Source organism: Mixophyes fleayi, chromosome 3, assembly GCF_038048845.1.
Source record: "Mixophyes fleayi isolate aMixFle1 chromosome 3, aMixFle1.hap1, whole genome shotgun sequence".
NCBI classification, from domain to species: domain Eukaryota; kingdom Metazoa; phylum Chordata; class Amphibia; order Anura; family Limnodynastidae; genus Mixophyes; species Mixophyes fleayi.
Window position 1 is genome coordinate 28,068,290 of NC_134404.1, and position 19,374 is coordinate 28,087,663.

General features: G+C 42.7%; 1 pseudogene; it reads left to right on the top strand.

Moving 5' to 3' along the window:
* LOC142143430 (cytochrome P450 2C5-like) overlaps window positions 1-18,477 on the top strand; it is a 78,515-nt pseudogene extending 60,038 nt beyond the window's left edge.
* The last annotated feature ends 897 nt before the right edge of the window (window positions 18,478-19,374 follow it).

Consider the following 19,374-nt stretch of genomic DNA (forward strand, 5'->3'; position numbering starts at 1 on the left):
TATCCATAATTTTGTCCTGAAAGTTCCAGGACTTTAACTTCGGATGACTGGTCAAGAAGCCAGAGCTTGTCTGGTTTATCTGAATTTTCCTTCTCAACTTCTACCTGAAACAAGAATAATTTAAACTGAATATTTTGGGTTTTTTTGGAGATCAGGAGGCCTTAAAATAATTTTAATAATGCTTCAAATTATATTTGAAACTAAAGCCAAGATCTTCTATCTCAGAGAAGCATATGGATTGCCATTATCAAAACCAAATTAAATAGCAATCCCCAGACTTGGGCGACTCTGGCGTGCATTATGATGGTACTGACCACCATGCTGGCACTGAGAATGTTCAAGTCATACATCAGCCAAGGAATACTGCTCATAATTTCATCTGCCATAAGTAGATACTAAACAGGATGATGCTACCTTGAAATGTAAATTTTGCTCTAGATCCTTGATGCCTGCATGAATCTGGAGTCTAAAATTGATATTTGCATCAGAAAGGGATGCTAAAATCATCCCTAAACCCCACCTGCCATACTGTGAAGGAAACTGTGGTTCCTCAGGACTGGTACCTTGTATCCCTTGTCAATAAACACCTCTGACTTATGTAAAGGTCCTAGGTGCAAATAAGTACTGGTATGCACTATTTGCTTTAAGATATAGGTTTAAAGCACAGTAGTGAAATCATTGATGTTCATAAAAGGGTAGTTGGCATTTATAAGATATTATCATTGTTAGATTACACCTTACTAGCAGTAGTCTAACAGGGATTATATAAAACCTAGTGATTGATTCTTTGGTGAAGGGAGAAGCTTTGGGTCTTATAAGTGCCCTTAATGTTATTGTACGTCAATGATATCATAGCCTGTAGGTTAACACAAGCAATTGTACCTAACATAAAAAAAAAATGGGGGGGGAGAAAGTAAAAACTACACACAAGAGCATAATATCCACACTCATTTATAATAGCTTAAACATATAGGGCCTTATTTACAGTTTTGCTTGCATTTGAACAAAGATGCTTCTACTCACTTGCGCTTCTTCTTCTGTATTTTGAATTGCATCTTATGATATGTGCAACCTATAATCTAGCCTGGTGCAAAGATGCATCAATCATAATCCTCAACTGCAATACTTGCATCAGGTTAATGTAGCTGCAAAATTTTAATCTCATAGCTAATGTATTTCAAGATCAAAATAAGATGCAGTTCATCTAGGCATGCATAACTTTTGTCTGCTCGCCCTTACTGTACTGCACTTGCACATTAACACCCCAAATCTGCATTTCCAAGTGCACGAGCTGAAAATGCACCTCAGAATAAAGATGCAAGTTGTGCATCACATTTTTCATGACACATCTATACATTGAACAAATTCACTTATGTACAACTCTAAATTTTGCCATGTCCCTAATAAACTACATACATTTTGTTTCCCTCTAAACTCAGGGACGCACGCAGGGGGGGTTGCTGGTTCTCCAGAAACCCCTCCCCCTGTGAACGAACGGTACTGTACAGCAGCCGCGGCGCTGTCAAAGAAGCGTTCGCATCGGTGCTGTATTGTTCTACAATACAGCACTGCCGCGGACGCTTCTTTGACAGCGCCGCGGCTGCTGTACAATTAGGAATCACCGAAATAGAGCTGCTGCGCATGCGCGGCCGCATGCGCAGCAGCTCTCTCTCTATTTTTTTTGGGGGGGGGCAGAAATCCCCCCTTAAAAATCCTGCGTTTGCCCCTGAAACTTTAAGGGCCTTATGTAGAGTCAGACATAAATTACTCCAAAACCATAGGCGTAAATTATGTCCATTTAAAATGTCTACTTAGTATTCAGAGTTGCACACATCTTTAGGTATGTATATGTACTAGTACACAAAATGCATACATTTTAGTAAGGTGCACTTAAAACAACATAAAAAACATATGATACGCAAAGGGCCGTAAGCCCGAGAAATATATTTTAAAAAAGCAAGCACTTCGCCACCAATAAAAGCCAAACCAGCTCCAGTGCTGCAAGCCTCAGCTGATATTGGCAAAATCGGGGAAATAAAGGGTGGGGTCCCTTTCGAAATTGATAATACTAGCACAAAGCTATTCCAGCCTGGGCTGTTGACACTATTGCAGGAAAACCCAAAAACGGGGTCTCCCTGCCATAGTACCAACCAGCCTTAGGCCAGTCACCTTGAAGATGAATTCATTAGGGAGATCGGGCCTGCAAAATTAAATGTGGCCATCCTAGATATAACCAGACATGTGGTGTTAGCACTATGGTTTTCCCTCCACCACTGCTGCAGTGGATGTCCAGGGTCCACTGCAGGGCCAGATTAACATTGGGCCTGATGGGGCTTTTACCCCAGGCCTCTCCACAGACATAGGCCAGCCAGGAGGATTTTTTTTTGTGTGTGTGTGAGGGTACCTGGAGCTCAACACAACAGGTAGGAAAAAAATATTTTTTATAGGGGATATGTGGCAATAGGGGAATTGTGACAACTGGACCAACAGGGGATATGTGATTACAGGCCCAACAGAGGATATGTGACAACAGGGGATATGTGACAACAGGGGTGGGGTACGTTAATCCGTCACTATAAACCCCGACAAGATTTAAAACGACAGGGGAATCACGATTTCTATAATTCCTACACTACTGAAATTACTACTTACCAAATGTCAGACCTGCATTTTCTGCGGCTTTTGAAATCGCCATCCAGTGTGTAACCCGATTGGCCTAAACATGTACACTATCAAATGACGTGTTTTATTGTGGAGAGACTGAAAATGCCGGTTTTAGAGCGGCAATACCCGGACCCCACGCCTGTATAATGTAATTATAGAAATTGTGATTCCCCTGACGTTTTAAATGTTGTCGGGGTTCACAATGCCGTGGTAGCGAGTAGCACCGGACAACAGGCTAAACAGGGGATATGTGACAGCCGGCCCAACAGAAGATATGTGATAACAGGGGATATGTGATTACAAGGGATATGTGATGACAGGCCCAACAGAGGATATATGACAACAGGTGATATGTGACGAAAGGCCCAACAGTAGATATGTGATAACAGGGGATATGTGATGACCAGCCCAACAGAGGATATGTGATAATAGGGGATATGTGATATATGTGACAACAGGTGATATTTGAGAACAGACCCAACAGGCCATATGTGACAGCAGGCCCAACAAGGGATATGTGACAACAGAGGATATATGACAACAGGGGGTATGTGAAAATACAACTATCATGTGTGAGTGGCCCATGTGCATTAGCATAAGGATCCATTCCTTTTCTTACAACAAAATTACCAACTTTTTCAATGGAGATTATACCCTGTTGTCACTGATAGTTAACTGTGTTTCACTATTTATATTTTGAAGTCTGCTCAGAAGTATGAACACTTGAAAGAATAATTAAATATAACAAATCTTATACATTTCCCTTTGGCCATTTGAGGTGTTAGAAGGTATGAAAATGACCAACAGCTGATAGTCACGGTGCTCTTTATCGTGAGGCTGTCACAAGGGTGCTCTGTATTGTGTGGTGGATGCAAGGGTGCTCTGTATTGTGTGGCGTCACAAAGGTATTGTGTGGAGGACACAAGGGTGCTCTGTATTGTGTGGCGGTCACAAAGGTGCTGTGTGGACTTCTGCTGCTGTAGCACATCCACTTCAAGTTTGTGTATTCAGAGATGCTGTTTTGCATACCGCCCATGGTAAATTGAGTTACTGTCGCCTTCCTGTCAGCTTGAACCAGGCTTGCTATTCTCTTCTGACATCTCTCATTAACAAGGCATTTCCACCCACAGAACTGCCGCTCACTGGATGTTTTTGGCTTTGGTTTTAAATATCATTCCCTGTAAACTCTAGAGATTGTTGTGTGTAAAAATCCCAAGAGATCAGCAGTTTCTGATGTACTGAAACAACCCATATGGCACCAACAATCATTCGTCAGTAAAAGTCACTTAGATCACATTTCTTCTCCATTCTGGTATTTGGTCTGAAAAACAATTGCAATTTTTGACAATATCTGCATGCTTGTTTCTGCCACATGGTTGGCTGATCAGATGTTTGTAATAACTAGCAGGTGTTCAGACATACCTAATAAAGTGAATAATGAATGTCATATATATGTACAAATATATATATATATATATATATATATATATATATATATATATATATATATATATATATATGAAAACAGGGATACTCTGCACTCTCCAAACACATAATTAATGCTGTACCAAGTACTGTTCTATATTAAAATCAGGAAATGTTAGTTCCACATATTGCAATATATGTTATGCTGACCAACTCACGCCAAAGTCTTCCCATTCTGGTCAGTCCTAACATGATCAAATGCTATGCTATTTTATGTGGGCTTAAGGCTTACCTGCACACAGCTTTTAAAGGCAAGACTTTCCCTAGCACTAGCAGCCATGGGACACCTGGGACTCACCTGACACAAGTTGGAATTAATAAATATAAAGAATGTAAAGAATGGGGTGCAAGAGTCATGGGACTTACATTGTATAAACAAAAACAGACATAGATCCTCTGCACTCACCATGTACAGACTGGGGTGCAAGAGGGGGTTGCCCACATTGTATAGACAAGAAAACAGGGATACTCTACACTCTCCAAACACATAATTAATGCTGTACCATGTACTGTTCTATATTAAAAACATTTACCTACCTTGGCATTTACCTCCCGGTTGTTCTGCATCCATCTTAATGGTGCATGGTCTGTTATTAGGGTGAACTCTCTGCCTAGGAGATAATAGCGCAGAGCTTCTGTAGCCCATTTTATGGCGAGACATTCTTTCTCCAAAGTGGCATATTTTTGTTCCCTTGGAAGCAACTTATGACTTAGGTACAGGACAGGATTTTCTACTCCATTATTCTCCTGTGACAAGACTGCACCTAAGCCAACACCAGAACTGGACAACTTTTTTTTAACATGTCCGTAAGTGGAACAGCTCTAGTGGCGAAGTGGCTTACAAACCGCCTGTAGTAACCTACTAAGCCTAAAAAAGTTCTTAACTGTGACTTTTTCTCTGGTCTTGTCCAATTTTTGACTGCCTCCACTTTGTCTAGCTGGGGTTTTACATGCCCTCGACCAACAATGTACCCCAAATATTTGGCTTCTCTCATAGCTATGGCACATTTCTCTGGGTTAGCTGTTAACCCTGCGGACCGTAATGAAGCTAAGACCACCTCAACTTTGGCTAAATGTGATCCCCAGTCTGGGGTATAAATCACTATATCGTCCAAGTAAGCAGCTGCATAAGCTGTGTGAGGTCGTAGCAATTTATTCATAGCCCTTTGGAAGGTGGCAGGTGCCCCATGCAACCCAAACGGTAGGACTTTATATTGATAGAGACCATCAGGGGTGGAAAATGCAGTCTTTGGCTTGGCCGTGGAAATCAGGGGAACTTGCCAATAACCTTTTGTTAGATCAAGGGTTGTTAAATAATTGCTACCAGCAAGATTTTCAACTAGTTCATCCACACGTGGTATCGGATAGGCATCAAACTGCGACATACTGTTTAGGCGCCTAAAGTCATTGCAGAACCTAATTGTCCCATCGGGTTTCGGGACAAGCACAATGGGACTATTCCATTCACTAGTGGACTCTTCAATTACATCTAACTGGAGCATCTTCTCGACCTCCTTTCTCACGTCCACCCATCTGGCTTCTGGAATATGATATGGCTTCTGCTTGACAATGACTCCTGGCGCAGTGACAATGTCGTGTTCGATTAAGGTAGTGCACCCAGGAATGGAAGAGAAGACATCCCTGTGCCGGTGAATCATTTCTTCAGTCTGTTGTCTCTGCTGAATGGACAAGGCTGGCTCTATGGGTACTTCAGACTTTTCAATGGCAGTACTCACTACCTGAGGAGAGGTTTCCTCATCATGCCAGGGTTTAAGGAGGTTCACATAATATATTTGCTCCTCCCTTCTCCTACCTAACTGGACTCTGTAATTGACAGGACCGACAGCCTCTAGAACTTCATATGGACCCTGCCAATGGGCGAAAAGTTTGCTTTCCTGGTTAGGAACCAGGACTAGGACCTTGTCCCCAGGCTTGAAAGATTGAACCACAGCACTTTTGTCATAACTTTTCTTCTGTCGTTCCTGAGCCTCTTTTACATGTTGCTGCACAATGGGCTCTATCTTTCCTAGCCTCTCATACATTTGGGACACAAATTGTACCAGATGTGGCTCTCTGGGACCTTGCTGCTCCCAGCCTTCTTTTAACATATCCAAGATACCCCTGGGCTGTCTCCCAAACAATAACTCAAAGGGACTAAACCCTGTTGAAGCTTGAGGTACCTCACGGATGGCAAACATCAAATAGGGAATAAGAGTGTCCCAATCTTTTTTTCTTGAGCCACTGCTTTCCTGAGCATGTGCTTTAATGTGCGGTTAAAGCGTTCCACCAAGCCATCTGTTTGTGGATGGTATACAGAGGTGTGAAGCGCCGTAACCCCTAGCAACTGGCACATGTCCTTCATCAGTTTAGACATGAATGGAGTACCCTGGTCTGTGAGAATTTCTTTGGGTATTCCCAAGCGTGTAAACATCAATACCAGTTCTTTAGCTATGGTGCTGGACTTTATGTTTCGTAGGGGAATTGCCTCTGGATACCTGGTTGCATAGTCAAGCACCACTAGTATATATTGGTGCCCACGTGCTGATTTTTCCAGTGGCCCACAAGGTCCATAGCTATCCGTTCAAAGGGAACTTGTACTATTGGTATGAGAGGTGCCCTGTACATGGGTTTGGGACAGGTTCTTTGACAAATGGGACAGGACCGGCAATACTTTTTCACTGCCATGTGTACACCGGGCCAGTAAAACCTAAGCAGAACTCGTTCCCGTGTTTTATCCTCCCCTAGGTGTCCCCCACAGACATGTGTATGTGCTGCTTTTAACACTAGGGGTACATGGACCTGAGGAACCATTAATTGTTCTACTTTTTCCCCCTGTACAGTAGCAACTCTATACAAGAAATTATTTTTAACAATAAAATATGGTATACCTTCTGCAGGCTGGGCGGCTTTCGCTACCCCATTTACCTCAGTCACACTTTTAAAGGCATGTTCAAAAGTGGCATCATTAAGTTGGTCTCGAGCAAAGTCCTGCAGAGGAAACAAAATTGGTATTGCGGACCAGTCCATATTCTCACTGACAGGCGGGGTGGGCTCATCTGCGACATCACCGACCGATGCTAGTTTGGACTGTCCATGTTTCCCCACAGGTGAATGCTTTTGTGGAACTTCTGCTGTGACTCCCAGGATGGCATTCCGGTTTGGCGGTTCCCAAAGATCGATGTCCAGATGTTGTGGATTCTTAGGCGGTTCCTTTAAGACTGGGCTTCCGACCGTTGCATCAGTTGCCGGCATGTCTGGCCGGATCCGATCACCAAGGACATCATTAAACATTGGGAAGTCTCGCCCCAAAATGAGTGGATATGGGAGTTTAGGTGCTATGGCAGCCACCACCATAACAGTTTTGTCTTTGATTGTGACTGGTAGTATTGCTCTTTCATACTCCTCTGTCGTGCCATGTACGCAAAGAACCTTCACCTTGGGCAACCAAGAAGTTATGGTTTCTGGTAAGGCAGAGCTGGAAACCAATGAGAGTTCACTCCCCGAGTCAACCAAGGCCAGAACAAGGTTTTGGTTGATTAGCACAGTCACCCGCAACAAACAAGGACTTCCTGATGTGGTACTCATGGTAGCTTGGAAATGCAGGCCCAATACGTGCCACGGAACAGTCCATGGGTTCCGGTAGTTTAGAACACTCTGCCTTAAAGTGGCCTGGCTCACCACATTCAAAACACTTCAGATTAGACAGCTTTGCACCTGGCCCTCTGTCCGTAGCAAGGATTGTCAAACCTGGCTTTTGGCGCGGCAGCGGCTTTGGCACAAATGCAGGTTCTTTAGTCATTTGCTGTAGCGCACAAAACCTCTTTACCACGGTGGAAAGCCTCTCATAAGTTTGTGGGTCTGATTGCAGCACCCACCTTTGCAAATCGCGGTTCAGCCCCCGGATGCAGTGATCTATCGCCAGAACTTCAATAATCCGAGAAGGCGAATTCTCCTCAGGCTGCAGCCATTTCTTTAAAGTTTTAGAAAGCTCAGCGACTTGCGCTCTCACCGGTTTTTCTTTATCATAGCGCCATTGGTGATAGTGATGGCCCGGCCTGGCCCGGAAACTCCAATGCGAGCCAATATCTTAGACTTTAGACACGAATAATCAGAGGCCCGTTCCTCATCTAGATCCATATAAGCTCGATGAGCTTCACCAGTCAGGTATGGCGCCAGTCTCTCAGCCCAATCTTTAGGAGGCCATTTTGCCCTTTTTGCAAGTCTCTCAAAGGACACCAGATACGCTTCTATGTCATCACCTGGTGACATTTTCAGGAGTACAGGACCAGGTGGTTCATTTCTGTCATGCCTCACCTGTCTTAATTCTTCTCTTAAGAGCCTTGTGTTTTCCACCTGTGCCTCGGCGACTTGTAGCATCTGAGCTTGCTGCTGTTGCTGCGCAGCGGCCACATTCACGAGGGTTCTCAGTACTTCCTCCATGTTGACGTCTGCGCGGGTTGGGTAGCGGAAACTTGCTTCCCGGAGCATCCCACTCCTGACACCACTTGTGGCAAGAGCCCGCTACTGGTGAAGCACACGCGTACAACTTCTTCCTTTTTATGGTTCTTTATTGTCAGGATGGTAATAAATGTTTTGACACCGTATACTTTCACAGCAATTATGGAAACCCTAAACGCTTGCTATACATAGACCAGCTCTCTCTGAAGACTAGCCAGCTACCCCAGCGTTAGTCTCTCTGAACAATGAAACAAGCAGGGTTTTATACCTGACACTCCTCCCACAGGCCTAGCTTGATGGACAGGTGACACACCCACCTTCTCTTTAAAAGGAAACGCCCATCCCTGGTTCTGTTTAGACTATCAGACCCACCCTCTCTGTTTGCTGAGAGGAAGCAGCTTTTAAACCATGTAAGTAAATCAATTTTAAACTACACATATGTTTTTACCTGGTTTAATCTCCACCTAGGTACATAACAGTGCAAATGTTTTACTCTACTTCCCTGCTTTATCTGCATATTGCCAGCTAAATGCCTCCTTTTGTTACAATATATATATATATTGTGAGAAAGTACACCATTCACAGGAATCGAACAAAAGTACGCTGAAGCATTTAGCTGTTTATTAGCAGTTGTCAGCATGGTAAAACAGCTCCATTGCTGGTACAGCAATCATATCCAGTAACACTACATGAAAATCCCCCTACACCTACATCTGGCCAGACATTACTTCCCTGTCTGCTCGCCGGCCACTTACTGGCATCGGTGGTCCCACACACACATACAGACAGTGTCTTTATCCTCCACCCCAAGCACTGCAACAAATCACAGCAAACCAATCACACCCATGTGGAACACCTGTGTGTGTGTGTGTGCTCAAAGAGGAACCTAGGGAAAACTTAATCATGTCTGCAGCCTGTTGCTGCAGACTAACTGTGTTCCTACCTGTTCCCTTACAGGGAACTGTGGCAACTATCCCTCTTTGCTACAATATATTCTGTATATTTTGTACTTTGTACTTTGTTTAATGTTATATACATATATATATATATATATATATATATATATATATATATATATATAAGTTGAATATACCTATAGACTGTCCCGATAACATCAGATTAGTCCTGATTTTAGGGGACCATCCTGATTAGCCAGGAACTTGTCCCAACATGAGGGACAGCTGGGATGTATTTCCACTCTTCATTTTACATACATGCCCTATGAACCAGTTACTGGTGCACTCTTTATGTAAGGGAAAATGGAAGAGAGATGTTGGTGGTTGCAGGGAAGCACAAGCTATGCCCTCCATGGTGATGGCCAAGCCCACATACAACTGGCCACACATGTACATCACTGGCCACAGCTCCGGGGGGATGGCACGTCTCATAATAGGCCCTATATCATTTTCAGCCCCAAGCCCATATGACTCTTAATCTGGCCCTGGTCCCTTGGGACATATAGTGAACTAAGAAAAAATGTAAATAAACAGATACACACAAACACCAACTTTAACAAAAATTCAAGTGCATCTCTTTAGTACTGGTCATGTTAATTGCATAACATATTTAACTTAAGTTTCAGTATACTAGTATAACTATATTAAATATACTATTACAAACTAATAAATAAATAGGTGATGGCAGTAATTGTGTGTTGTTTTAAACTCCTTGATTGTCATCATTCAGAGTATGAATTTAAGTAAGTAACATAAAAGCAAATATTAATATTAAAATATTAATACATCATACAGGAAAATATGTCAGTGTCACTTAAAAGAAAAATTATGGATAACAATAAACAACATCAATATACAGTCATGGCCAAAAGTTTTGAGAATTACACAAATATTATTTTTCACAAAGTCTGCTGCTTCAGTTTTTATGATGCCAATTTGCATATACTCTGGAATGTCATGAAGAGTGATCAGAATGATTTGCAAATAATTTCAAAGTCCCTCTTTGACATGGCAATGAACTTTATCCCAAAAACAACATTTCCACTGCATTTCAGCCCTGCCACAAAAAGACCAGCTGACATCTGGTCATTCTCTTGTTAACATAGGTGAGAGTGTTGACAAGGACAAGGCTGGAGATCACTCTTTCATGCTGATTGAGTTAGAATAACAGATTGGATGCTTCAAAACGAGGGTGGTGCTTGAAATCATAGTACTTTCTCTGTTAACCATGGTTAACTGCAAGGAAACAAATGCAGTCATCATTGCTTTGCACAATAAATGCTTCACAGGCAAGGATATTGCTGCTAGATATTTTGCATTTAAATCAACCATTTATCGGATTATCAAGAACTTCAAGGAGAGAGGTTTAATAGTTGTGAAGAAGGCTTTAGAGCACTCAAGAATATCCAGCAGGCGCCATGACCATCTCCTAAAGTTGATTCAGCTGCGAGATCAGGGCACCACCAGTGCAGAGCTTGCTCAGGAATGGAAGCAGGCAGATGTGAGTGCACCTGCACACACAGTGAAGCGAAGACTTTTGAAAGATGGCCTGGTGTCAAGAAGGACAGCAAAGAATCCACTTCTCTCCAGAAAAAACATCAGGGAGAGACTGATATTCTGCAAAAGGTACAGGGATTGGACAGCTGAGGACTGGGGTAAAGTCATTTTCTCTGATGAATCCCCTTTCAGATTGTTTGAGGCATCTGGAAAAATGCTTGTCTGGAGAAGGAAAGGAGACCGCTACCATCAGTCCTGTGTCATGCCAACAGTAAAGCATCCTGAGACCATTCATGTGTGGGGATGCTTCTCAGCCAAGGGAGTGGGTTCACTCACAATTTTGCCTAAGAACACAGTCATTAAAAAAGAATGGTACCAAAACATTCTCCTAGAGCAATTTCTCCCAACCATCCAAGAACAGTTTGGTGACGAACAATGCCTTTTCCAGTATGATGGAACACCTTGCCATAAAGCAAAAGTGATAACTAAGCTGCTCGGGGATCAAAACATCGAAATTTTGGGTCCTTGGCCAGGAAACTTCGTAGACCTTAGTCCCACTGAGAACTTGTGGTCAATCCTCAAGAGGTGGTCAAACAAAAACCCATAAATTCTGACAAACTCCAAGCATTGATTAGGCAAGAATGGGCGACCATCAGTCAGTATGTGGCCCAGAAGTTGATTGACAGCATGCCAGGGCGAATTGCAGAGGTCTTCAAAAAGAAGGGTCAACACTGCAAATTTTGACTCTGCATAAACTTAATGTAATTGTCAATAAATACCTTTTGACACTTATGAAACACATCTGACTATAGGTCTAAAAACACTGAAGCAGCAAACTTTATGAAAACCAATACTTGTATCATTCCCAAAATTTTTGGTCGTGACTGTATTCACTAATATTTGACTAAGATATTTAATTGGAAGAGATAATAGATAATTCAACTTATTCCAAAAATAATTATATCTGCCCCTCTAATTCCTAATAACACATATTCTATAAAATGTTAAACGGTTGATATTCTTTACCTTGTATAACCTCCCTTTACCCTCTTAACTTATACTTAAAAATAATTGACACCAGATTTGAATTGTGGTAAAATAATGGAGTTCCGCACCTTGCAGTTCACAGAGGAAGAGGCACTACGTGTTGCATGAGCAAACCAGAAGGCATAAAGGACCTAGAAGAGGTAATCAATTTGCTCACCCTGCAAGCCTCAAAGAATAACATTACAAAAGCTGTGCGAAACAGGGAACACTCATAATCATCATGCACAACTGCCGGGAAGGCTTCCAGCAAACCTAGAAATATTGAATCGCTAATAACCCTCCTCTGATCAAGGGGCACTGGGCGCTCATGCACTAAGCATCGCAATTCCCTGAAATGCTGAAACTCTTGGCAGTCTGCCTGTCCGCATAGCTTGGGATAGAAGGAGAGGCCAGGCAAGGACTTGGATTGCCAATTGATGGCCTGCATCACACCCAGGTTATTGTCCCAGAAAACTATCTGCTTCCTGGAAAACCTGGAGCCATGTCATACCTATGGATAGAGTGTTTTGCTGCAAACTGGTGTGAGCGATGGCGCAATTTATTCAGCCCCATTGTTGGATCCCAATGTCTACTGTTCGCTAAGATCTGGGAGGATTTGGCGTTTAGGGATGTTTTTTTGATGTGTGCGTTTATGGCCCGCTCCCCTGGTATCTAACCGGGAGTCAGAACTCTTTAAAGAGACTAGGACTCCTAATTCAATCCAAGTAATATGGAGTTAAATTAGAATATAATGTTTAGGACAGGTGCCTCTATTAATAATTACATAATAGACAACATATCAAATGATCCAATATCTCAATTATTATTTTGTTTTATTTTTCTGTTTTTGGGGCAAATGCCTTTATTAATAATTATACCTTAAACACATATCTCTACTGAGATGAATAATATCCTCATGGTAAAAAAGTGAAATAAAAGAGAAAAATAAATGTGAAAAAAGTGCAAAGGTGTATAAAATACTACCACAGACAGAATTAGAATTAGATAGCTAACCAATAGGATTGTACAACACCTCAGCGATCATAGTATGCAACTTACAGCTTTTAACCAACAGGAGCCGGCAGAGGCCCAAGACTGTATCGATTGCGATGCCTAAATAATGCAATCAGGTCATGGGAACCTCCATCTTATCGTGAACACCTGAGCAATAAAAAATGCCACCGTAGAGAACAACATCTCAGTGCAGGCTGGGGACTGGATTGGACCAATCACTGGGAAATCGTTCAGATAATATGCAATGGCTTGGTGGCTTGTGCATGTTGAAACACCAATATCGAAAGGAACTAAAGCATTCAAAAACTGCACAACCCATCCAAACACATTTTTCAGCATAAAACCCATTGATTATCCTAAATCCCATGAATGAGGCCGACTCAATATCAACCTTCGCCAACAAAGCCCCGTCCCCAAAACCTCAAACCATGTTCAGTGCTGCTTCAAAGGACTGGTAGGACACACTGCAAAAGTGCTCGGGTATGGCATCATTGACTGGCGCACCTGGTGGGAATGACAGGTGCAGAATCAATTTAAACTTTCCTGCCACCACACCCACCTGGGAAAGCACATATTGCCGGCAAAGCAGTACCAGAAAAGGACCACTCATATGGCCCAGCACAATCTCATTGTGTACATTGGCTGCCAGAACCCAAGAAAAATAACTGCCAATTTCAAATTCCTAACAGCAGAGGTCCATTTGGACCCCACAATGGGCAACCAAAACCCAAGCAAAAACCCCTCCCACAAAAACTCAGCCTCTGACTTGTGTAGGCAGTGGATAAGCAAGCTGATTACCCTAACCGGGGACTCGGCATTCCGAAGCGACGGGGGTGAGCTGGTTTCCATTGCCACTCCCTCTAGCAGGCTTGTTGCATGACTTGTTTGCATGTCTGTCCCTGCAGCACAAGCATGCGTGCGAAAACTTACATGACACCGCTTGCAAGCAACTTAAGTTATTGAAGGAGTTGCATCGGCCTAACTGTAGGAAAGGGCGTGCCAGGCTTCCCTAGCCACTGAGGCCTGCGTCCAGCACCAGCTGAAGGACACCCCCACCACCTTGGAAGACCTTCAGCAAGATATCGGCATCTTTAAACCCATGCATGAAACTCAGGTGTCCATCATATTAGGCACTAAGCTCCTTGTCATAGGTCAAACAGGTGCCGGACCTGGAAGACATTTACATGTCATGCACCATGTGCATATACTTGAGCATGTCCATCCACTCCTGGTGCTGGGTTTTGAGGTAGAAAGCCGAAAAAAAGGTACGTGTCACTTTGCCAGTTATGGGTGGTCTTGTATATGTCCTCGCCGCCACCCCCTCTAGCTAGTGCCTCTGACACGACTTTCTTGGCCTGCTCAGTAATGGCAAACATGTCCAAATACTGGCCCTTACAGATCTTTTGTGCACAGAAACTCAAACCCTGCTGTTGATCGCACAGCACACCATCTCAGAACCCGTGATACAGGGAGGCCCAGTGTACTGTCACCGGGAGCGGCGCTGTGCAGCAGCACCATCACAAGCTACAAACTGCTTGTTCAAACTTTTCACCGACTTCCTGTCCCTGGAACCAAAAGACTCAGTGCTAGAGGTATAGCAATCAGAAAACACTGTGCCGCCACAGCACGACCACTGTGGATTACCGAACACACAGACAAGGAACCAGGAACCAGAGGCATGCTTGCCGAGAGAGAAACGTTACTCCGAGAATCATATAACTAAGGACCACCAGGCCGTGGCCACTGCCTACCATCCCAGGCCAATGCAAGGAAACCTCTTGCAGGCCCATATGAACCCCCTAAAAATGGTAACTGATACAGAAGGGGAAGGTGACCGAAGGGGCCAGGGGTCCGCCTGTGACAGCTGTCCCCTATTCGGTGGCATCGCACCATACCCATACTGGACTGATCTATCCAGGGTGCCCACGGGACACCTAGAGGAGCTCTTGCCACCTGGTCTCCTTGAGACCACTCACCGGCCTGATTATGGTACCAGTCATGCCCTGAGGACAAAAGAGAAGCCCGCAAAAACAGAGATGAGGTACATGGGGAGGCCAAGTCCCAAGGGGAGGAGACCCTCACAGCTGCCGGGGCCATAGCTCTCCTGTCTGTGCACCACCCTCCAGCCACTGGGTGGGGTGGCACCACGGAACGATCTGCAGGCCACTTGTGTGCCTCTGAAACCAGCACCTAGTCCACTGGTACAACTAACGGGAAACCCACCATGCCCACCAGGGTCAAGCCGCAGAGCCACGGTATCCAGATCATTCTGTGGGAGAGTATGAGTGCGAGACCTGCCCCCAACCTGCTGCACAATAATGGGGTCAGGATCATGGGGCTGAGGTGCTACACTACTCCCCCCAACCATACTTGTGACCCAAAGCCTGCCACCTCAGGAACTGGCAGGGGGAGTCACCCCATTGCCTCATACTGGAGCTGGAGGCCAAAGCACTACCCCCAGTAAATTAAGGTAAACAGTGATAAGCATCCTGAAAATGGGCTGGGAAACCACCCCCTCGCCTCATATTGCCACTGCGGGACCTCACTACACCCACGAAAATTTCTGTGAGCATGGGGCCTAATGCCCCCGGGATGTGGCTGGCGAAGCCATCATCTCCCTCAAAAGGTACAGCTGGGGGTCATGGCTACTCCCCCCAGTGCTAATGGGGACATGGGGCCTAGAGTCCCTGGATGCAGTGGGGGGAGTTACCCCCTCCAGCTCATGGTAGTGCTCGGGGGCACCTTTATGCCCCCCATCTACTTTAGCAGCATGTTGCCTATTGCCATGGGGAACAGTGAGGGAGTCACCCCCACTGCCCCCCGGCCTGATTGTGCCCCAGTCGACATGGCCTGTCACGTGTGTGATATTTAAAAGCAATGATAGTTAATGGCACTGATATGCAACCAACAGTCATCTCAACTGAGGGTCCAGAGAGGCTGGGTTATACTGTGAAGAGGGAGATTAGGACACAGGAAAATGTCATATCATATTTTTTCAAATATCATAATTGCAGGAGCCATATTTGGTAAGCAAATGAAGGAAAACTTGTAACCTGTGGAGGTAAAATCGTCTTTATCAGACATTCTGGCAAAGTTAGGCCAACATAAAGAAATCTTGACTTGAAAGGTGTGTGGAACAGAAGTCATAACCAGTTAATTTACATTTACGCATAATTTCTAGTTCTGATATCACAAGAAGGGGGGTCTGTGGACACCTGCAGCAGTTTTAAAAATCTCCTGTAACTCTAAGAATTTGTTTACTTTTTGGGAGTCAATGCCATAGTTCATTTAGTTTCTTTCTCCCAGAAAAAGCAAAAACTTGATCATTCGTAAGTTTATCATTTCTGGAATGCATTCCTTTTTATTTTATAACAAACTATTATATTATATATTTGTATGTAATTTTGTTACTTGTTTTATCTTTAGCATTGTGGATTTATTTTCCATATTAAATTACACTTAATAAGTTCAGGTCTCCGTGTTTTTATCAATTCGCGTGTCAGAATTAGCTTGGTTTTAAAAAGCTACATAATTGAGACAAGGCAGGTCATCTGGTTTATGACAATTATGATGAAAGTAAATTGTGATGGATTAGTAAACGGAGAACTGAAGGCTTCCTGAGTAACAGTGTGAACAACAAAAACCTTGGTGGCGACATAACTGGTGAGACAAAATTATGATGTGGCATGGACAGGAAAAGTTTTAGGGCTAGATTTACTAAGCTGCGTGTTTAAAAAAGTGGGGATGTTGCCTATAGCAACCAATCAGATTCTAGCTGTCATTTTGTAGAAGGTACTAAATAAATGAAAGCTAGAATCTGACTGTGCTATAGGCTACATCCCCACTTTTTCAAACCCGCAGCTTAGTAAATCTAGCCCTTAATCTTTTTAAACAGACCAGGTGGTTGTTTTTGATTAACCCTTTGTCTCACACACACACACGTTACTTTGGCTCAAGTGAGTGCTGGCTCATGACAATTCCCATAAATAAAATATATATTTCCCTTTGGTTTTAAAAGTAGGCTCCATCGGTTTTAAGGGAAAAAAAATAATATATACTCACAACTTAAAAATTGTGTGGTCACCTGAGGTGCCAATTTCACACAAACCACTGTTAAAGTTATCCAATTGAAATTGTGCATTTTTGTATGTGTTTAATTATATATGTACATATTATTATTGTTACTATAAATAATAGATTGGAATTTTGCATATTTCCAACAATGATTAACTTTCCATAACCAATTAAACCAACTCTTTAAAAGTAAAATCCTTCAGAAAAGATGGGTTTAGTTTTGTTAGTAAGACTTGAAATGTTTTAATAGAAAATAAATAAACTGTTGAACTGTGATGCATGTTCATTTTCTTTCAAATGAAAAGTACCATGTATTGGCTATTAATGTTTCTTATTTTTGTTTGTCCTAGGTAAAAGGAGCTGTGCTGGGGAAAACCTGGCTAAAATGGAGCTATTTCTGTTCTTTACAACGCTGCTGCAGAACTTCACATTCAAGGCTCTTCCTGGAGCTAAACTGGACCTCACCCCTGCACTGAGTGCTACCAATGCTCCGCAACCTTATGAAACCTGTGCTATACCTCGCAGCTAGAACACGTGTTCAGAGAAGCTCATTTGAATGATATGCAATAATTGTTAGACTTACCAAGTTTAAGTAAAATAAAAAACGGTTTCTGAAATTCATATATTAGTTCAATTGTAAGGATAACAAATACTTCTAATGTAATGTTGCAGTAACTGCCAATGAATTTGGAATTAGTGCTTTTACCTTTGATGTATAAATGTTAATTGTTATGACCAATAATACTGCAGAGCATTCTACTTTCCTTCAGCCATGAGATGCAGGAAGAACCTTTAACCATGTATGTTATAAAATACAATGGTATGGAGGTTATTTGTGAGGTGAGTAAAGAACATAAGATTGAGGAGTCCCCTTGTACCACTTCTTTGTGGAATTTGAACAGTTCCGATATGATGGAGTGTGCAAAGTTTGATAAATAAGTGTACAACAGACTTGAATCCAGGATGCTGATAAGACTGTTTTCATTGAATGCAGCAAGGTAAATGACTTTTATAGGTGACCTTAGTAAGCTCTTGGTTGGTTACTTTTATGTGCATGTGTTATTTTTTTTCATACATTTTATTGTAATAATAGTAAATTAATATATTGTGATTTGTTTATTTGCTCACATCTGATCCTGCAAACTTTATTCTTTCAATCTGTCATGTAACACATGGACAATATAGTCTTTTTATTTAACAGCTACTAAAGCTGTGTCACACTGGCAAATATTCCCTCTGTGTATTAAACATGACAATTTATTAACCAAACACTATTCGATATAAATGAATGGTTTAAATGTGAGACTGTCACACTAGCAATTTTGTAACTCGGGTTGCTCAGAAAACTATGAACAGCATTTTAACAGAAAATCACTGGTAAAAAACGTTGCCTAGTTGAATACAATGTAAAGCAAAGGTAACATGGAGAAAATGTAACCCTAGTGGTCTAAACAGCTCAGATTGACCCTAGTCTTTGTCAGCCACAAGGACACTGAAACAATCACCAGTGTGACTGTTGTTAGTGTCAGTAAAAGCTGAAAAATGTAAATCCACAGTTTAAATGCCTTTTTATGTCATGTGTCTATATTCACATGATAGTGTCTGTTTACACCAATCAGCGTCAACATTAAAACCACTGACAAGTGAAGTGAATAACATTGATTATCTCGTCACTACTGGCACCTGTCAAGGAGTGGGATATATTAGGCAGCAAGTGAAAAGTCAGTTCTTGAAGTTGATGTGTGGGAAGCAGGTGAAATGGCCAAGTGTAAGGATCTGAGCGACTTTGACAAGGGCCAAATTGTGATTGCCCTTGATTGGTTGGGCGCACTCAACCAATCTGAAGACCACTAGGATTACTTGGACTTTGCTAAGATCCATTGAGAACCCCTCTGAGGGGATGATGTACCCTAAAAACGATACCCTCTGGACCTCAATTTACACTTCTCCAATTTAGCGAAAAGTTGAGGCTCTCGGAGCTTTAAAAGGACCTGTTTAACATGAACGCGATGCAGATCTCAAACTCTATTCTTCTTGCAGCTGCTGCAATCTCCTACATGCTGTTTCAGAATGTCAAAAATGACCTGAATTATTTCAGGACACGGATAGCATCTCCTGCATGTCACTGTCATTTTTAAAAAAGTTCTGTACCACAAAGTTGATTGTGTAAACAAAACAGGCCAAAGGGTCAGGGTCACGG